Source organism: Lissotriton helveticus, chromosome 8 (assembly GCF_964261635.1).
Source record: "Lissotriton helveticus chromosome 8, aLisHel1.1, whole genome shotgun sequence".
In the NCBI taxonomy this organism is placed as follows: Eukaryota; Metazoa; Chordata; class Amphibia; order Caudata; family Salamandridae; genus Lissotriton; species Lissotriton helveticus.
In genome coordinates this window covers 1570295430-1570318021 of record NC_136069.1, presented here as the reverse complement: position 1 = coordinate 1570318021, position 22592 = coordinate 1570295430, and the positions used below count along the sequence as shown (strand labels likewise).

Sequence of the window (22592 nt, the reverse complement as noted above, 5' to 3'; positions counted from 1 at the left end):
CACTCATCACCTCGTGCACACTGGTCCAGAATCGCACTATCTCAGGGCACTCCCAAATGATATGTAAAAAGGTGCCCAGGAGACCGCATCCACGCCGACACAAACCATCCACAGAAAAGCCCATGTGTACCAAACGGGGACCAGTCACATACACTCTATGCAGGATTTTAAGTTGCACAAATCGAAGGCGCGCCTGGATGGCCACCTCTTCAGGGGAGGAGATCGCCGCCTGCCAGTCCTCGTCGTCCAGCTCCAGCCCATCACCAATCCAGACCTCTCTAAGGCGAAACAGGAGATCAGACCTGGAGTTGATCAATTTTTTATAAATAAGCGAAATCGTACTATCAGGAACATGTCCGTCTAGTACCCTGTCCTCAAGCGGGGACGACTCCGGAATCTCCACACCCGAAGGGAAGACCGAGAGCACCGCGTGGCGGACCTGCGCATAGCGAAAAAATTCGCGATCGCTCAGAGCGAACTCGGTTTTCAATTCCTCAAACGTCTTCATTCTCCCCTTAGTCCAAACATCATCAATCCTGCTGATACCTATCAAGTCCCACCTATCAAACCCCTTCGACTGCCAGAGAGAGCCAAGTCTATCGGATGCATACAGTGGGGTGGCACGAGTCAATTTATTAGTCCACCCAAGCGCCATGGAAGCCTGTCTCCACACCTGGACAGCCGTCCTAGTGGGGCCCGTTACGTTTCGAGGGGTGATTTTCGAGTAGAGGGCTCTATTATAGTCACCCCCGGTAACAACCATTTGTCCATCTCGAAGGCTGGATTCGGCAAAGGGCCATACATGCAATGATTTATTGCCCCCAATTGAGACGCCCAATAATAGCGACGGATATCAGGCAAAGCAATTCCACCGTCGTACCACGGGAGCGACAGTTTAGCTATGGCGATCCGGGGCCTACCCCCCCACACCAGTTGTCTCTGTAAACTCTCAACCTCACGGAAATATTTAGCCGTGACAACGTCAAGTGTGTTTTGCAATGCGTAGAGGAAGCGGGGCAGTGACATCATCTTAAACAATGCCGCTCTACCTAGGGGAGAGAGAGGGAGTTTCCCCCAGGCGACAACATCTGCCCGAAGGCGCTGAAGAGGAGGCAGCAAGTTCCGGTCAAACCGCAGTTCAGGTTTCAGAGTGATAAAAATGCCCAGGTATTTAAATCCATCCCTCACAATCGCGATAGGACAACCACTTGGCAGAAGAGGGGCGTCTCCCGACAGGACGTATACACAGGACTTCGACCAATTGATGACAAGACCCGAGTTTTTGCTAAAGGACGTTAAGACATCGAACAGTACAATGAGGGATTTACGGGGAGATGTGAGATACAGCAGAATATCATCAGCATAGAGAGATACACGGTCCTCAAACTCCGAATTCCATCTAATGCCCTTCAGGGACGGCTCCCACCTCAACCAGGCCGCCAGCGGTTCCAAGGCGAGAGCAAACAACAAGGGGGACAGGGGACAGCCCTGTCGCGTACCCCTGCCCAGTGCAAAAGGTGCAGAGACCCGACCATTGACCACCACCTGAGCCATGGGACCGGCGTAAAGCAACTTGACCCACCGAACAAACTCCGGACCGAAACCAAACTTGGCATGAACCGCCCACAAATACGGCCATTCAATCGTATCAAACGCCATCGTAGCGTCCAAGGACGCCAAGATGGCGGGCTCACGTAGCGTCTCGGCTCGTGCCAAGACGCCATGCAACCTTCGGAGGTTAAGCGCCGTGTTGCGATGCGGTATAAAGCCGGATTGATCAGGGTGAACCAGGTCCCCAAGGACGGTCGCCAAACGTGTCGCCAGCAGCCTGGCCAAGATTTTAGGCTCCGCATTAATCAACGAGATGGGTCTAAAAGAGGCACAGCGATCCCGAGGTTTACCATCTTTGTGAATGACGACTATAGTGGCCAGTCTCTGGTCTGGTGGGAGAGAACCCACCTCCAAAGACTCGAGAAACATAGAGCGCAGATGTGGAGCTAGCGTGTCCGGGCGTAGTTTATATAGCTCAATGGGGAGCCCATTAGGGCCCGAGGCCTTGCCGGATCGGACCGAACGGACAGCAGCGGCAATCTCGTCCACAGTAGGCGGCGCATCCAGAGCATCCCTATCAATATCAGGCAATCGGGGAAGTGCAATATCCCGCAATAGCAGGTGGGAGTCCTGCTCAGAGCGATCAGACACCTGGGAGTACACCTCGCGGAAGTAATCGGCAAAACATGTGACAATATCAGCAGGGTCAGTACAACACTCTCCATTCTCCGCAACAATCACAGGGACGACACGACTTGCATTCTCCCTCTTATCCAGCCAAGCAAGTAATTTCCCCGCCTTATCACCCACGTCATACAGGCGGCCCTGCTGTTCCCTTCCCATTTCCTTAGCAGCTTCCGTGACCAGAGCCCTGTATTCATGTTGTTTCAACTCCAATAGATGTAACCCCTCAGCGGTGACCTCAGATTCCAAGCACCCCTCCAGGGCTGTGACCTCCCCCTCAAGGCGAACCATCTCAGCACGGTTGGCCAACTTCACGCTACCAATCAACGAGAGGGCTGTGGTTCTGAAAAATATGGATCCGTAACAGTACCGGACTCGAGAATAAAAACTTCGTCGAAATAGGACGAATTTGGTATCAAAAGACCGGAAATGACGAGTACATCAAGCACATGTATTTTCAGTATATTCGAGTGACAATTTCACCTCGAAATCGTCATTTACCTTCTGAACCCTTAATTGCATGTTGCCCTTTTCATAGGCCTTAATCCAGTCGAATTTGATTCCACAAGGACACGTACTCCTTAATCGACTTCTTCCTGACCCCAGTACAAGTTAGAACCATTGCCCCAGGCCGAGCTCGTTAGGTCAGTTCCCTCCCAGTGACCAAGCAAGATAGTATCTAGGCCCAACCGGCCATAAAGCCATTTCAGCACGCACACCTGCCATATCTCGCTCACATCTTTCTTCTTTCCTTTTCCTCATTTATTTTATGGTGGGGAGGTGACCATTTTTTATTAGGGGTCCAGCGATATCTGATGAAATGTTGGGCCTTGCCGGATGATTTGTTATGGGCATCACAACGTGAAATATGTACATGTCATCATGACTCTGCTTTCTTTTGTAATCAGTAACCATAAATGAAATACCGCTCACCCAAGGAATGTTTCGCCAAAGGGCAAATGTTATGTATAAGAAGAGAAGCCTAACTTTGTAAAAGTGTGCAGTCTCCTGAATATACTGGCATTGTACTTCTAGGACCCTGTCACCTTGGTTGCAGCCAATAAACTAATCTTTGACTTCACCTAGAAGACTCTGAAGTTTCTGTGGGTCTGACTCAGGAGAACCCGAGGTCTTTGGTGTGTTGATCCCCTGGCACCGCTGGGTTACCGGTTCGGTACCGGTTCCTAAAAACCCAGTACCTCATTTGGCGCCCAGCGTTGGAGCGATTCCAGTGGTACCAATCAGCCTGAAGATCGTGAGGAGCTTCGTGTGAAAATTCCGGAGGAGGGCCCACCACCTCATCGACCCCTGCATGTCGATGTGGTCCGAAGGTCTTTACTGCGAGGTTCCCCGCTTCCCGACGGCTACAAGGACTGCTGCCCTGGCTATCGCACTGATGTTGGACCCTTGACATTTTCGGTAGAGCGAAACGGTGAGACGAGTCTTCTGGTGAAGCCATCGATAATTTTCAGTTAAGTATAAGTGGAGCGTCTCCTAGTCCTTAGTTGGACTTACTTTGTGATATCTTAGAGATATATAAAGGTTTTTATTGGTTCTTGCAAGTACCATAACCGAAGGATTCGTGTTTTCACGAGCAATATCTTAATCGATAACTCCTTTGAAGTTTTGGAACTAGACTAGAGAGAAAGGATGCCTAGTCTTAGACTCGGGAATTTGTTTTGTCTTGGTAATAATAATAGGGACTCCCGTTTGGAGGACTCATGTCCGGTTCCTCCAGTTGGAACTCCGACTTACGAGCTATACGTTAAACATGGGGTAGGCCCCATCGTTTACAACGAGGTATGGATTAAATACACTAGGAAAGACGGTGTTTTAAAATGGCCCCAATATGGTAGCTTTGATTCTGAAATCTTAGACAACCTTGAAGTTAAACTCTTCAAAAAGAAAGCCCGGCCGGCGATGTTTGACTCTTTCCGCATATGGCGCAAAGAAGCCAAACAAAAAGAGATTAAATTAGCTAAGAAAAATAAGAGAGAAGAGGGACTTTCAGTAATACAAGCTGCCGTGCAGTTTAAAGATAATGAGGAAGAGCAGATAAATGAACAATTGCACAGGCAACGTAAAATGGCAATAGATAAATGTTATCCAGTTTTGCCGTCTCTTCAGCAAGGGACAGTAAAAGAGCGTGAAAAAGACCAATTAATGTCGCAATTGTTAACCTCGCCACCGCCCTATGCGCAGAATGCTACCGCACCCCCGCAACCTTTAGTTGCACAAGCTGCGCCTCTGGCTTTTCCACAGCACCCACCAGCTGTTCTTCAACTGGCTCCTACTTCTTCGGTGCAGCCTTCTCTAGGCCCACCGGCCAATTCTGTTGGTCCTGTGTTTTCTACGATCTTGCCTACTGTACTTTCTACAAATGCCCCTTCTATGATTATTCCTCATACCTCTTCTGTCATCTCTGCATCCGCTTTACCTCACCCCGTTCTTTCATCTGTTTGTTCTTCCGTTTCACCTTCCTTTCGGCAGAAAATGGCCAGTACTGTTACTAATCTTCTTTTACCACTTTTCGGGTCGCCTGCTACGACCCCTAACATAGGAAAAAGACAGTTGCGAAGTCAACTGCCCGATTATCAAGAGAGAGATTCCCTGAATAATTTAGCTCGGAAATGGGTCATGGACACTGCAAAATATGATTTACAGTCTGTCATGGAAGTTTTCCATCAATGGGAAACAGCGACACAGAGATATGTGTTCGAACAGATGTGTGTTTTTCTTTGCGAAGATTTAGAAGACAATGATCAGGATTGCCTCCCACAAGAGATGTGTCGTATAAGGTTTCATTTTAGTCTGGGTATGATTGTAGGTCCCGATGTGGAAGAAGCAGTTGAAATGCTATTATCACATCGAAGTAAGGGGAGTAGTTATGGGTCACCACCAGAATCTAGTGCATCTAGTAGGAAAAAGGCACGACAATACCCTATGAGAGAAGTACCCCCACAATGGAGAGAGGGTGACGCGACAGCTGTCCCACCTGTCCTGCCCCACTTTCACCGAGTATGGGTACATGTTCCATGGAAGCGAGCTGAAGTTTTAGCACTCAAACAAACACTACCAGATCCGCGTAAAAATCCTGCAGGGTACTATAAAGAATTGTCGCAAACTGCTGGATCATGCATTATGAATTTAGCCGATATCGATATGTTATTCGGGAACGTCGTTCCACAGCCTTTATGGGGAAAAATTCGTCATGAAGATCATGACCAGGAATTAGGTGACACGTGGGCTAATATTACTGTTGCAGATGCACGACAAGTTGGTGGTGCCAAGCCTGAGCCCCTGATAGCGGAATTACCTGGTAGGATAGTAGATTACATGAAGACAATAATGCCTGCGATACGTGTAAATTGGGATAAGTTATCTGCATGCAAGCAAAAGAAAGAAGAAACTGTGTCAGATTTCTTCACCAGATTTGAAGAAACATTCCTTGACCACAGCGGTCAAGATATGACTACAGAAGGTGGTCAGAGATTGTTCGTCGATAAATTTGTGCACAATCTGCTTCCAGACTTGTGTAGAAAATTGAAAGATTCAGAAAGCTCTTGGGCAGTCTCATCTTCAGCCCAGATATTAGCTACCGCACAATACTATGAGAATAGAGACAAGGATGAGAAAGATAAAGTAGAGAAGAAAACTAGAGAACTCAAAACGAAGGTTTTGCTACAGCAAGCATATCCTCCACGTGGTGGTGGTAATAAAAATAATAATGGTCCGAATCACTACCGGACCACTTTTCAGCAACCGCAGAGAAACTTGCAGAGATTCGATTACAATGAAAACCGCGTAGGTCCCAATCAGTGTTTATACTGCAAACAAGAAGGGCATTACAAGTATGACTGTCCTGCCCTGCCGCAACGTACGAACGAGTTTTCTGGTATACGAGGTCGTGGTAGTCAGCAAGCGCCTAGAGGTAGAGGGCGTGGAAACACCCCTCAGGACGCACGTCCCCTTCCACCACAAAACTCTATGAACAGGTTTGACCAGCAAAATAACGTATCTGACAGGACAGCTCAATACTACGTCGATGAGTATTACACAGAAAATGAGCAGTGGGAGAATAACGATTGCTAGGACAGCCTTAGACGAAGAGAGGGAGTTGTTTCAGTTCCAGTAGATCAGAGTGGACCTTACGTTGAGGTGATTACATCGGGTGTGTCAGAACCTTTTCTGTTGGATACTGGTGCTACAAAGAGTTCTATTATGCACTCCAAACTCCCTGGCGCACCTTTGTCTGGCGAAATGAACGTTTCCGTAGGTTTTTCTGGCGCCCCGGTTAGAAATCCGATTTCTGACCCTTTATCTCTTTCTGTTGGTCCTTGTGAATTCGAAGCACCCCTTATTTTGACAACAGGTTGTGGTGAAAATTTGCTAGGATTAGATTTGCTAAAAAGATTGTATGCGACTTTGTACTGTTCTCCCTCAGGAGTACAACTGACTTTAGGTAAGAAAGTGGTTTCTCCCATGTATTTGTCGAGAAATACGCTTCCAACAGAATTGACACTTCTTCCAGATATTCTTTGGGCTACTGGTCCGAATGATGTGGGTCTTTTAGAAATTCCACCATACGTTGTAACATTGAAGTCGAATGTCAAAATGCCACGAATTCCCCAATACAGAATATCCAATGAGGGCGAAAAAGCTTTGCTAGCGATTGTTTACGAGTTGATTGAGAAAGACGTAATTGAAGAAACACGAGGCAATGTTTGCAATAGTCCTGTTCTGCCTGTTTTAAAACGAACTGACCCTTCTCAGCCACCTGTGTATAGATTCGTGATTGATCTTAGGGAAGTAAATAAGATAGTGGTGCCACAATTCCCAGTTGTCCCCGACATTACAACATTATTGACTATGATTCCAGCCTCCGCATCATGGTTTTCGGTGATTGACCTGAAGAATGCTTTCTTCAGTATCCCGATTGCTGAGGAGAGCAGGGATATTTTTTCCTTTAGTTTAGGTGGTCGCAGTTTCCGCTTTAAACGCGCTCCTCAAGGCTACTGTGAGAGCCCCTCAATATACAGTCAAGCTCTGAAAAGTCAGCTTGACGCAATGGTTTTGCCCAAAGGTTCCACTCTCGTACAGTATGTGGACGATTTGCTCATAGCCGCGGATACTGAGAAAATATGTACACTGGCCACATTGGCACTACTGCGTCATCTATGTGATCTACATCACAAGGTGTCACTTTCCAAGCTCCAATATTGCCGACAAGAAGTGACCTACTTAGGTCATCTCTTATCGAAGGAGGGAAGGAAACTGACCCCAGAAAGAATTCAGGCAATAGCTAAATTGAATGTGCCAAGAACACAGAGAGAAGTACGCGCTTTCTTGGGCATTACATCGTACTGTAGACAGTGGATTCCAAATTTTTCGTTATTAGCCAAACCCTTATTGGCACTAACGTGTACAAATACACCCAATCCCATTCCTTGGTCCGACGAGTGTCAGAAAAGTTTTCTCGAATTACGCACAGCATTATGTTCGGCCCCTGTGTTAGGTAACCCCAACTACAGTAAGCCCTTCACATTATATGTCCACGAGAAGGAGGGCTGTGCATTGTCTGTGCTGACTCAGTTACACGGAGATAGACAACGGCCATGCGCCTATTTTTCGTCAACTTTGGATCCGGTAGCACGAGCTTTGCCAAGTTGTCTAAGGGCCACAGCAGCAGCAGCTGTTTCTATTCGACAGTCTGCAGGCCTAGTAATGAATAATACACTAATCGTGATGGTCCCGCATGCAGTAGACACATTGTTAAATAGGACCAAGACACAACACTTAACTAGTGCTCGACTGTCCAGTTACGAATTGACGCTACTAGCAAGCCATGTGCACATCAAAAGATGCAGTACCCTGAACATAGCCACATTGTTACCAATTGCTGAGGAATCAGATGCTTCAGAAAAGCACGATTGTTTCCTCAGGACGGAGGAGGAGACCAAAGGGAGAGTTGATCTATCCGACACTCCTCTCGCCGAATGTGATGGTACATTATGGGTGGATGGTTCATGCTTTAAACTCCCAAACGGTAACGTGACTACAGCGTATGCTGTCACAACTTTGCACACAATCGTTGAAACTGCGCGAATACCACATGGTTCGGCTCAAGCCGCCGAACTCGTGGCACTTACGAGAGCATGTGTGTTATCAAAAGGAATGAAAGTGACTGTCTATACCGACAGTCAGTATGCTTTTGGAGTGGCTCACAGTTTTGGACGATTGTGGAGAGAACGTGGGTTCCTGACTTCGCATGGAGCTAAGATTCAGCACGGTCAGTTGGTGAATGAGCTTCTTGAATCACTGACGTTGCCCCTGAAAGTAGCAGTTGTGAAATGTAGTGCACACAAGAAAGTGATCGATGATGTTGGTCGTGGAAATGCATTTGCTGATGAAACTGCTAAAGAAACGGCAAAGAATGTGATGAGCCGAATGTATGTTGCGAGCCCAGAAAGATGGACTGGCGATGTTGGAATATGTGAAGACACAATAGAGAGTGTGAAGTCCATCCAAGCTGAGGCCACGGAGAAAGAGTTAAGCATGTGGAAAGAAAGTACAGGGAGAATGGATGTAAATGGTTGTTGGATTGAATCGACAGAGCAACAAAGATGGTTGTTACCCGATGCGTATGTGCCTGCAGTGGTTACAATGGCTCATGGGATGGCCCATATCAGCGCGAAAGGGATTTGCGAGTTATTGGCCCCAGTGTGGAAGAATTCAGGGATCCCCAAGTGTGCAGAGAATGTTGTCAAGAATTGCATGGTATGTCTGAAACACAATCCTGGTAGGGGAACCCCAACTCCAGCTGGTCATTTCGCACCTCCTACGTATCCGTTCGAGGTTTTGCAGCTAGATTTCATACACATGGAGAGGTGCAACAACTTAAAATATGTGCTCGTGGTTGTTTGCGCCTTCTCAAGATGGGTAGAAGCCTATCCCCTAAGGGACAATACTGCCTTGTCCACAGCGAAAGCCCTTGTGAAAGAGTTCTTCCCCAGGTTCGGAATGCCTAGAATGGTCTGGTCGGACAACGGAAGTGAATTTGTGGGTTGTGTGATGAAACGAGTGTGTGAAGGGCTAGGCATTAGTCAGAAGTTCCACGCTGCAAATCACCCCCAATCAGCTGGATTAGTGGAATGTTACAATGGCACGCTTAAACTTAAATTGGCCAAAGTCCAAGCGAGCACGGGTCTTAAATGGCCCGACGCTCTACCCTTAGCACTCCTATCCACCAGAATGACTGTGCATTCGCGAATGAAACTCAGCCCCTATGAAATAGTCTTTGGTCGGCCAGCCAACATATGGGGAGTGCCTAGGCCCACGAAGTTTAGCGAGCTGCAACACCCAATTTTGCTCGACTATCTGTATGAATTGACGGCTAAATTGCGTGTTTTATATCAACAGGTCCACAACACCTTGCCTCCGGTTTCCGAGACACCGGGTCACTCCATTGACCCCGGCACCTGGGTGTTGGTCAAGAATTTCCAGAGAACAAGAAACGACCAGCCCAGATGGACCGGACCTCACCTCGTCCTCCTGTCTACAAGGTCAACTATTAAGGTGGAGGGGAAGGCCAATTGGGTCCACGGGATCCATTGTAAGAAAATACCTTTCCCTCTGCCACATGACCAATGGGTCCGGACAGGAGGCACTGACTCAAAGCGCACAATTGATGAACGCGTAAAAGAAGCTAAACGTGATTGTGACAGTAAGAACATTTTTCAAGAAACTACGCCGCCATCAGAACAATTGAACTCTGTGGAACCTGAGCTACTATTTCCGGACCAGACAGCACTCGGGAAAAGACGCTATAATTTCCGACCGAGAAAAACAGACTAAAGGAAAAGTGATTTATTTTTGATCCGAGAGAAAAACCTGTGGACTAATAAAATAATGAATTTTTTCCTTCCAAAATGCTATTTTGAAAATGCAGATTCTCCCATCTAGGTAACTTGCTTATTTTTGTTTTTTTGAACCGCCATCCGGGTTCCGCTGCTAGGGTCGCGGTTGACTAAAGACTTTTGGGTGCAGCTGACAACAATAGGTTGCTGGTTCCAGTTGGTCGAAGGGAGCCACCCTAGACTGACGGAAGCATCCCTTAGCAGAAACAACCTACCGCCGCGGGCAGCACCTTAGAGAGGATGGAGTTTCCTGATGTGGAGAGAACTGCCAGACAAATGAGCTTTAAGCAGAGACTTTTGAAAACAATGAGAAAGAAAATTTTTATAATGATGTGTATTTTTATGATATTTAGCGTAATGGTGTTTTTGATAAGCTATTTTTTATTCTCTTCTCATATGACATTCACGCCTACTACATCACCCATACCTCCCCCTACTGTTTCCTCTCATTCTTTCCACTCTTTGCCTGACCACGAATCAAATAGGAGATTAGAGTTCATTAATAACTCCTTCGTTCAGCTATTACACCAACACCAACTTGTAATGAACACAACCAACTGTTGGGTGTGTGGTCTCATGCCCCACACCACGGACAGAGGTATCCCCTATTTGGTCCTGCCATTTAGTCACAATGGGTCAGTATGGGCATATAGGACAATGTTCATATATGCACGAGAAATCCAACCCCTACGTTCTGTAAAAGACAACCTCAAGACTAGCGCCCTAGTGAAGGGTATAGTTGACATGATCAAGGAAGTGACTTCTTACGAAGATACCCCCGACGATGAGATACTTGCATATGTAGGTTGGAATGTGACCGGATATGGCACTACACTAAGTGAGAAACAGCAAGCTAAGAGATCGTCCCCTATCTGGATCGTGCCCCATCAAGGGCACCTGTGTCTGCAAGGTATTGGTAGGAATTCCAGAGCTCAGCTAGGGAAGAGTGTCTGCACAGAAACGTATGTTTTTGGATCTCAGACTTCCCCCGCCTTTTTTAGCCGCAAAGGGTACTTATTTCATCTGTCACGATAGAGCCTATACATGGTTGCCCCCTGACTTCTCGGGCTCATGTTTTGTTTCATTCCTGTTACCTCCCACCTACACAGCAGCGGCGGATTACCATCGGACAAGGACAGTCCGAGGTGTTTTGAGTAAAGAAGACACTGCGGGTCAAGAATTTGGTGACTTTGCAATGGGTATTCTGCCGTTCTGGGGAGCCATGGTTAACAGCAGAAACATAAGGCAATTGACAAGGGTAGTCGAATCCACTGTGATCGAGACTGCCGGTGCCCTTAGTAACCTGACTGCTGAGCTCCAGTCGGATCGACTGATGACCCTTCAGAACCGGGTCGCTTTAGATGTAATACTTGCGGACCGGGGTGGAGTATGCAAATTGATCCAGTCCAGTTGTTGCATTTTCATTCCAGATAATGCTCCAACAGTGTACGGGGCCATCTCCAAACTACATAAGATTTCCGAATCTATTCATGTGGATAACGGAGATTGGTCATTAATGGGATGGCTCTGGGGACTGATATCTGCCTGGGGATGGAAAATTCTGATTGTCATTGGGATGGTCTTAGCCATTCTTTTCCTGTTCTGTCTATGCATACAGTGTGCTCCTGCAATATGTGGCCTCTGTGCTACATCATGTGTAAGGAAGCCTGTGTCAAGACACAAACTCAGCACTAGAATGATGTTGCAGCAACACCTCAATGACTTTAGGAATATAGATCTGGACTCAGATTAACATAAGGATAGATTAATTGCCTATGTAAGGGCAAAAGGAGGGTCTGTGGTTCTGAAAAATATGGATCCGTAACAGTACCGGACTCGAGAATAAAAACTTCGTCGAAATAGGACGAATTTGGTATCAAAAGACCGGAAATGACGAGTACATCAAGCACATGTATTTTCAGTATATTCGAGTGACAATTTCACCTCGAAATCGTCATTTACCTTCTGAACCCTTAATTGCATGTTGCCCTTTTCATAGGCCTTAATCCAGTCGAATTTGATTCCACAAGGACACGTACTCCTTAATCGACTTCTTCCTGACCCCAGTACAAGTTAGAACCATTGCCCCAGGCCGAGCTCGTTAGGTCAGTTCCCTCCCAGTGACCAAGCAAGATAGTATCTAGGCCCAACCGGCCATAAAGCCATTTCAGCACGCACACCTGCCATATCTCGCTCACATCTTTCTTCTTTCCTTTTCCTCATTTATTTTATGGTGGGGAGGTGACCATTTTTTATTAGGGGTCCAGCGATATCTGATGAAATGTTGGGCCTTGCCGGATGATTTGTTATGGGCATCACAACGTGAAATATGTACATGTCATCATGACTCTGCTTTCTTTTGTAATCAGTAACCATAAATGAAATACCGCTCACCCAATGAATGTTTCGCCAAAGGGCAAATGTTATGTATAAGAAGAGAAGCCTAACTTTGTGAAAGTGTGCAGTCTCCTGAATATACTGGCATTGTACTTCTAGGACCCTGTCACCTTGGTTGCAGCCAATAAACTAATCTTTGACTTCACCTAGAAGACTCTGAAGTTTCTGTGGGTCTGACTCAGGAGAACCCGAGGTCTTTGGTGTGTTGATCCCCTGGCACCGCTGGGTTACCGGTTCGGTACCGGTTCCTAAAAACCCAGTACCTCAGGGCCTGGCCACGAATGACAGTCTTATATGCTTCCCAAAGTAAACTTGGGGAGGAAACAGATCCCACATTTTCCGCAAAATAACAATCGTGTGTTTTAACCAGCTCAGCCCTGACCCTGGGGTCCTTCAAATACCAGGGGTTAATCGGAGCCACTCGGCCCGCCGAACCCTGCCGTGCATCAACCACCAGCCAAAGCGGAGAATGGTCCGAGATACCCCTTGCCAGATGTTTAACTTCCCGTATGAGGGATGCTTGGGCCGAGGGCAGCAATATATGATCCAACCTCGAGAGACTACCATGAGCACCAGAATGATAGGTATATTGCAACTGCCCCGGGTGAAGCAAGCGCCAGCAATCAGTGAGCCCCAGCGTCTCTAGGAAGTCACTCAACCAAGTCTGGGCCTTCGGCAGTTCCCTGGGAGGGTGACGGTCACACATCCCCGAGACCACCGCATTAAAATCACCCCCAACCAAAAGCAGACCCTCGGGGAGACCCAGGATAAGTCCACTCAGATCAGCGAATGTGGTGGCTTGGAGGCCCGGGGGCACGTACACGGAAATCAGAATAAGAACCTTCCCTTCCCAGCGCCCCACAATGGCGGCGTATCGTCCCTTATCATCCAGTATGACATCATCAATGGCCAAGGGGAGGGAGGTCCGAACCAGAATGCCCGCCCCTCTGGAGCCCGAAGTGAAACCCGAGTGCGCCACAAGGCGATAACCACGCCTATTCAGAGCGTAGCACTTGTTGCCGAGCAAATGAGTCTCCTGCAGTAAGACAACATCGGGAGATAAACGTTTCAGCAATTGTAGTACCACCCTCCTCTTGATCCCATCCCCCAACCCGTTCACGTTCCAACACAATATCTGAAGTCCCCTACCCCCCATCCCCGAATTCAGCCCCTCCCCCGCCCCACACCCAAAGCAACTGCATATAACAGGAGTTTGCCTTTCCTTCGCCTTGCAAATAACAATAAAATTCAAACCAACAACCCAGTCCCCCCAACAATGACAAAACAACTATACCCCCCACCCCGCACCCCTGCTGAAGACCAAAAAGCCCCATAAACTTGCAGTGTGCCTGTCGCCCAACCACCCAACTAATCTACGAAAAGAAAACCCAGGAGGAGAAAGGACCCGCTCACCCCCCACCCACCCCCAAAAGGACTATTACATGCAAACATTAATGACACAGCATAGCACAGTTCAAAGCCAACATGAAGGGTACGGGGTCAAAGTTGACATCTACTCCTGCTCCGTCGGGCCACCGTCCGCCCGATCCGATCTGCCAGAGTCCTCAAAAGGTTCTTGATCCGCAGGCAGCGAGTCAAGCCAGTCACTCACGGCCCCAGGATGGTCAAAGAAAAAAGTACGATCCCTATGAACCACCCGCAGACGGGCCGGGAAGAGCATGGCATACTTCATAGACCTTTCCCGGAGTCGCTTCTTGACCCCTTGAAAACCCAGCCTCTGTTTCTGGACCTGTTGTGTAAAGTCCGGATAGAAGCTGACAGTAGAGTTCTCAAAGGCAATGGGACCAGACTGCCTCGAAGCCTGCAGGATAGCATCTCTGTCCCGGAAATGAAAGATCCTCGCAATGATGGGTCGTGGGTTAGCACCCAATTTAGGTGTGCCGCCGGGGATCCTATGTGCCCGCTCGACAGCGAAAAACTTGCTGAGACCCTTGGGCGCCAAGTGATTCAGCACCAGGTCTTCCACCAATAAGTCCGTCGAGGCAGCAGTCGATGATTCCGGGACCCCAATCAGGCGGATGTTATTGCGCCTGGCACGGCTTTCATAGTCCTCTAGGCGCCCAGAGAAATAGTCATTAGCTTTCCGCAGATTCCCGATTTCAGCCTGTAAGTCAGAGACGTCAGTGACCAGTCTAGTGGTCTTGAGATCCAGGGATTTGACCTTTTCGTTTGTCTTCGCCAAATCCGCCCTGATCAGATTGACATCAATCGACACAGTATCCAGTTTGAGAGTCAAGGCCTCATATTGTTGCCCCAATGAAGCCTTCATACCGGTAATGGCGCCCATGAGATCCCGCAACGAGGGCTCTTCCTCAATCGATGAGTCCTCGGGCATTGCCGTCGAGGGTTTAGATGCTGCACCCGGCGATCCTTTAGTAAGGGTGTACCGGTCCATAATGTTCGTTTGCAAAGCACTCCCTCGAACGCCCGGTTTAGTCTTGCGCCTCTCACTCTCTGGCTTGGTGGCCATCTTAGATCCTGGACCCGTACGGGTCGCCTGTCGTCGGGTGAAAATGGTGACTGCGGTGGCAAATGCAGGACCAAAAGGGCGAAGGTGGTGCCAGTCTCAGAACTGAAAGCCACGACAGATCGGCATCAGAAGCGGAGAAACCAAAAGTATAGGCACGCCCGGCCGTCTATGTAGCTAACAAAGTCAGGGTGATCTCCGGACAGGAATCGAAACCAAAAGTGTTCGCCAGCCCACTCAAGTCAGGCAGTCCGTTGTTGTTCACTTACTGGACGGCAGGCCAGACAAGATAGCTCGGGGCGTCACCTTGGAGCAGGCCAGAAAACTGAGGCGATCTGTATCTCCGGACCCCGAAGTCCCAAAAAGTTTTTGGGAACAGATAAATGATCAGTAGAACTGCGCCAATAAACACCCGTCGTCCGAACCAGGATAGAGTACAGGATAGTCGATGGAGGTGGCGAGGGTCCGGGAGCCCTGTGCTCACGCGACCTTCTTGGGTGCGCGCGAAGCTCCTCCCCTCTAACATGTTACTTTTGATTTTATGGAGCAGTGCCAGCCTGTCTCACTGGATCTGCACACAGTGCGAAGGAGGCCACTTCATAGGTCACAATAATAATTAAGCCAACCGGGCACAGGGAGTTTGGAGGGCTTCCCACCTTGTAGCAGTATCAGATGAAGCACCTGACCTGTGGTCAGTCACTGCTCCAGCCCACCAAACCTGTTGCACACAGTCTTTAGCAGTGAACAGCAAGCTCTGGAACGAGTCTTGTGTGCTTCACAGCGGTGGCTCCTCCTTTAAGGTGGAGGAGCGTCGCCCTACTGCTTTCTGAGCAGTGAATAAAGGGAAAAAAAAATTAGAACAAAACATATTATTATCATTTTATTTTTCCTTTTTTGCTATGCCCGATATGTCAATTCAAGGGCGGGCCAGGCCATTCTAATTGACACTAGGCAGAGGAGTGATATGCACTGCTACAAGTGCGCATGTATGTTAGGCTGGCCGTCTTAGGACTGACAAACAGACATGCACACTTGGGTTTCTCCAAAACAGCTGTATTCCACAGCCCTGTGGAGAAACAGCACAGACTCCATGTGCCTGAGCAAGCTTCAAACCAGTCCACTCAGGCCAATCCCCATGCTGCTCTCATGGTATGTATAACATGAGGGCAACGTCTGGATTGGATTGGTTTTGACTCGGCTGATGCAAGGAGGGAATTTTGAGCCTCAGCTGCGAGTCTTCATCAGGACGGGGTATGGCAACTTAATCCTGGTGCCAGACCTGGCTGGTATGTGCTCCAATCACGAAAACCAATGGCCCAATTAAGCCAAAGGTACAGCAAGTGAGGGTGTGTAGTGACTTCAACACCATACACAATCAACATCTATAAACGAATAGTCTGATATGAATCAATGTCCTTAAAGAGCGGATGCCGGGTAGTCCATGTTGCTCCGTGCACTCGCGAGCCTAATTGGGCCATTGGTTTTCGTGATTGGAGCACATACCTGAGTAGCCAGGCCTGGCACCAGGATGAAGACTCGCAGCTGAGGCTCAAAATTCCCTTCTTGCATCAGCCGAGTCGAAATGTCGGCGCCCTCCATTGTTCAAGACCTGTACCTGCTTGCTATCTGATATGCCTTTGAAGTTGCATTGAGTGCACATTGTGAATTTACAGAATTACATGTAAATGAATGTTATGAATCGGACAGGTCTTCTGTAACTGGTTTTGACTACCAGTCAATTGAAAAGCATCTAATTGTATTTTTTTCTTACTCCTTTGACTTACACTCTCACTACCTTCCACCACCACTCCCCATCCTTTTTCCTTTTTCCGCGTGCAACCTACAATCATTGAGTTTACCAATAAATGTGTTGTAAATATTTTTGGAATTGTTTGTCGCTTCTACTTGTGTGGTCTCTCAATACATGTATCCTTAACCCCTCCCCTGCTGGTGACGGAACCACTCCGTCATTAGCTGCGGTCGCGCTGTGCTGATGACGATGCGGTTCCGTCACGGCCTGCTCGGCACGCCTGCGTGGTGCGGATTCCGCGCCTGCGCTGAGCGTTCCATTGAGCGGGCGGGGCCGTGACGGAACCGCTCCGTCATGCGCACAGCTAAGGGGGCGGCCGCCCAGCCCCCTTAGCACTGCGGCGGAATAGCCGCCGCAGTGAAGGGGTTAAATAGTAATTGAGTGCATGCATGAGAAAGGTTGCGGTGATATTGATTATCAGTGTTGTAGTAGTCTACACAACACAGACTGTGTATAATTGAATTTCGTTCATGTTTAATTGGTCACGGACCACCTTTGTATTCCCGTGCTGTACCCAGGTCCGGTTTGACTTATTGGGTTACCTCATTATCTATAATGATACACAAAGATTAGTGTCAGATTCTTTGTAAGAGTGCTCAGGCAGAACCTTTGTGATGTGCAAGTGTAGTAGGTGAAAGGTCCTCCACCCCATGAAGTCGGAGATGGCCATTCCTGCCAACACCTATTACCACTTTGTCTCACTAACTGGGAGCGATGCACAAAGACCAACTGCCAGCTACACCTAGTCATGTGACCCAAGATAGAGGCTGCGGGCACCATATAGTTAGGACAAGAAAATGTCAACTTTCTAAAAGTGGCATTTTCAGAATTGGCACTTAAAATCCGACTTTAACATTAAAGAGGGTTTTAAATTACAGTTCTCTACACATCAAACTCAACATTCCCACTAGCTCCCAATTGAAAGTTGGTACTTATTAAATGTAATAAAGTAGTCAAATGTTACCCTATGGGAGAGGTAGGCCTTGCAGTAGTGAAAAATTAACTTAAGAGTTTTGCACTACCAGGACATGTAGAACCTAAAAGAACATGTCCCAGTTTTTAAACAAACTGCACCCTGCCCTCTGGGCTGTTTAGGGCCTACGCTGGTAGTGACTTACATGTATTAAAAAGGATTAAGCTTGGGAAAAGTTGTATTTAGACAGGTCAATATTTCTGTTTAAGACTGCACACACAGGCGGCAATGGCAGGCCTGAGACACGTTTAAAAGGCTAATTACGTGGGTGACATAATTAGTGCTGCAGGCCCACTAGTAGTATTTAATTTACAGGCCTTGGGCATAGGGAGTATCACTTCACATAGGACTTATAAATAAATTAAATGTGTCAATTGGGTGTAAGACAATTTTAACATGTATAAAGTAGAGTGCATAAGCACTTTAGCACCGGTTAGCAGTGGTAAAGTATGCAGAGTCCTCCTAAACACCAACAAAAACGAGTTCAGAAAACAGGAGGGTGAAGGTAAAATGTTTGGGATGACCCCACAGAGAGGGCCTGGTCCAACAATGGTCATAAATTAAAATATACGGCAGCTGCCCTATGGGCAGATGAGAAATCTGTCACTTTAAATCAGACCCACAGTCTGATTTAACCCAAAGAACAAGAGTTGTGTTAACGAGCACCATGATTAATTAGCATGCTCTACATGAACGGCAAACAAATGTTGTTAACAGCACATTGCAAACAGCAGCTTCAAACATGTTGCACTTCCTAAGGCATAGTCTGCTCATCAGTGGTGAAAAGCATGGGGTTACTTCAACTAAACTTTAAGCAACAGAATTTAACATTCTCCTTTATTTTCACTGCAGAAAACCAAACAGAATAGTTCAGTATTTAATTAACTATTTTTTAAAGGTCTTATTTTGGAACTCTTCTGAGCACACCAGTTTAATACCCTTGGTTGGCCTCCGGAGAAGCTACTTGACCCATCACTGACAACGATCCCTAAGACCTGCAAACTTTTGAAGCATTTTCCTTCAAGTGCTTAAACGTTTGCCATAGATGTCTAATGGTTCTATCTGTAAAACTGCCACAATGCAAAATAGATTATTCGAAGCTAATGAAGAGAACTTTTCCCAAAGCTTGGTAATTTCGGTCATATCAAGTTACTTTTCTCTTTTCTTGTCTATTTAAAGCTTGGGAGAGTGGTGGCTACTATGCCTGCTGGTTACAATTTGGGACATTTGCTAATATGGGTTCATACATCCTACTAAGAACATCAACTACACAATACACCAATAGGATGGATTGATCTGCCACTTTAAATGTATCTTTTGTTGGGATGGTATATACCTGATTCATGTGTTTTGCTTCCATATAAAGTTACAGCAAATTACAAAGTATGCATTACAATTACTACGCTGATTAAAATTAACTAAAGATAAACGTATCAGGTTTCAGTAGTCTGAAAAGGAAAGTCAGCCCTACTCTAGGCATATAGGGCCTCATTATGATGTTGGTCGGAGTTGCCTCCGACTGACATCTCTGCAGTTATGGAACCGACTGACCTCCGGTCGGCCGTCCCGAAACCGCAATTACGCGCAACCACATATGGTGCGGTCTCAAACTCCCATTTCTATATGGGAGCTTGTGCGGCCGTTGGAAAATGGCCACAGCACAAGCTCCCATAGAGAAATGGCAGTTTCTGTAAATCCCTGCACCGTGTGGCAGGCACCTCACGGTGCAGCTATTTCCATGGGGGCACCCTAGATGCTCCCCCAGTCCACAACCGTTGGCCCAGGGGAGAAAGGGGCCCTGCTAGCGGCCCCCAAAGTTGCATTCTGACTGGCTTTCAATGTCAGAAAGCCAGACATGGAAAGCCTGTCGGAATCCGACATCATAATCCCCACGGCGTAAACACTGTCCTAAAGGATTATGTGCGGTTTCCGACTAGCTGACGGGCTCCATGAGCACTTCGGAAGCCAGTCGGATTGACTGGCCAGTTTGAAATCCGACCACCATCATTGAAATACAGCGGTCGGAGTTCAAACCAAGGATGCCAGTCGGTAAGCCTCCAACAAGCGGTCGGAGGTTTACTGACTGACATCCAAATTAGGCTCATAGTGTTTTAAAATAATAATTATAAAATATGATTTTCAGTTACCTATTGGTCTTTAAATCTTCATAATTACCTCTTGGGTATGCCATACCTTAACCTAGAACAATATTCCACCTTCATCTACATGAATGTATGTCAGATACTGTCAGAACCCCTTCCAGAGGGCCACGTTGCAACGTGGGGGTTGAGGCCTTTTACTCCTGATGTTATGGGCCCGACCTACCATGGATCCTTTACAAGTAGGCCAAGTACTCTTTCTGCACTTGACTCTGTAGTAACATGGTTGAGCAGTTTACCGATCCCTCAGGGGTGAGGGGGGATTTGGATACTGGGTAGTGAACACAGGTTCACAACTCAATAGGCACGCAGCAGCAGCAATAAATCATTGTACAGCCAAATACACACTTTTATGAGAAAAAAAGAAGTCTTTTATTACTACAGCTATCAACACAAAGGAAGAATGCAAGATTCACAAATATCTACACAGTCCCGCTCGAGGTCAGGGATCTAGTGTTTCTTTGACAGTTTCCTGTCCCACTCCCTCCTTGGTCTGCCAAAATCTGGTCGCCCACCATTCACCCCACCGACATTTTAGATCGAGTTAAAATTTCCTGATGAAAGCGACCACAATCAAACGAGCCAGTTAGGGTGGAAGATCTTTCACCCATCTGATACCTAGGCTTTGGAACAGCCTAGACCCAGAGCTTCGACTCACTGAAAATGAAGCATCCTTTAGGAAAAAACTTAAGACATGGCTTTTCCCACAAGACTAAGGGCTAGATGTAGGTAAATCTTTTTTACCGATTCTAAAATACCGAATTTTACCGATTCGGTATTTTAGAATCGGTAAATTAGATGTAGGTAATAATTCGGTATTTTTTACCGAATCGCTAAGATTCGGTAATTACCGAATCGGTATTTACCGATTCGGTAATTGCCATTCATTCCTATGGGCCTACAGGCCCATAGGAATGAATCTTAAATTTACCGATTCGGTAATTGCCATTCATTCCTATGGGCCTACAGGCCCATAGGAATGAATGTTTTTTACCGAATCGGTAATTACCGATTCGGTAAATACCGAAAAAGTCAAGGGTGGCAGGGTGGCACTTTGACACCCTGTTGCACCCCTGATTAGTGCTTGTGTGCCATGTGGTACACATACATGCCCTAAGGGCATGTATGTCTGTCACACGGCACAGGTGTACACGCACAGATTTGCATATACACAGGTATTCGTTATTTACCACCAACTAATAGTTGGTGGTAAATAACGAATCCTTAAAGCCCTGTGGCACTGTTTACAGTGCCACCTACATCTCAAGTTACAGATTCGGTAATTTTACTGAATCGGTAAATTTCGGTAAAATTACCAAATCTGTATTTTGAGATGCCCTACATCTCAGAATCCAAATACCGGTCGGTAACGGCCGAAATCGGTATTTTCGGCCGTTACCGACCGGTATTTGGATACCTACATCCGGCCCTAAGTGCTCACTGCCTCTACCTCAGCGCTGAGATGCCCAAGGGTAGTCACGCGCTTTACAACTCCCATAAACATAAACATAAACAATAGTGGTTATTCCCCATCAACCATTGGCAGCATCCAGGGTATGCCCCACTAGTAGTCCAAATCTCAAGAGTCCACTCTGTTTTAAAGTCTAAGGTGTTCCAGCACCACAACGTTGTCTAGTAGCTAGTTCTCCCGGGGCCACCTGGCCAGTATTTAGTTGCCTGCAGCGAACACAGGTTCCTCGCAGCTCCTTGTTACCAGTAGGTCCTTTGGTCTCTAACACAATGGGAAGGAAGGTGATGAGAAGTTCCCTGTGTTGATTCCCTTGTCTGAGGGTTGATGCATGGGTGTTCCCCTGGCCGCCTCACTCCTCCGACAATGCTCTGGATCAGCACACACCTCTGGTTAGTTTTGGGGACCCTCCGCTGGGTCACCGCTTCCCAACTGCACACAGGCACTGACCCGTTTGACAAAAGAGGTGTTCATTTGATAGCCCCTCCTAGGATAGGGGGTTGCAGATCCTAAGCTACACATGGGCTCTGGCCCGATCAGCACAGATTTAGTAAAGTTCACGTGCAGCAGCCCCTACTGGCATACAAGGTTGCAGATCCTTATCTGCACACGGTCTCCAGTCTGATTAGCACAACGTTCACCACAGCTCACTTCACAGCGGCCTTCTCCTGGCATACGGAGGTCGCCGACTTTGTCCTGAACATGGGCAATGACCCAATCGGTGCAGCAGCCATTTTCTTCGGCTCACAACGGAAGTTCATGCGACAGGATTCCCCACTGGACCTCGCTCCCTCCAACGCTCTCCTCTTTCTCACAGGGCACACTGGTCTTGGCAAGCAGGCAGGCAATGGTGTTCCAGGCTCCAGGGCAGGTGGTCTTGGATTCCTTGGGTGATGCCCCCCTCACTCATTCCTCACACAGCCCGTCTGGCTGCTTTGGCAAATGACACTTTTTGTGATCTCATACCCAGTTGCTTCGACAGATCACAGTCTGGTTGCCCCCATGAAGGGGCTGGGTCTGGTCAAGGCTGTGTCTGCCCAGGCCCGGGGGTCTGAGGCAATCTATGTGGCTTGGTGGTGCACAGCTGCAACCGGGCTTGGTGCTGGGGCCAGAAGAAGGTGTCCTAAGCCTGACTGGGGAGCATTA

General features: G+C 47.5%; 1 protein-coding gene across 1 annotated transcript in view; it reads right to left on the bottom strand.

Annotated features, from left to right (window-relative positions):
• The window catches only part of XRRA1 (X-ray radiation resistance associated 1), a 299935-nt gene that overhangs the window by 132573 nt on the left and 144770 nt on the right, over nt 1-22592 (bottom strand). The window lies entirely within an intron of this gene.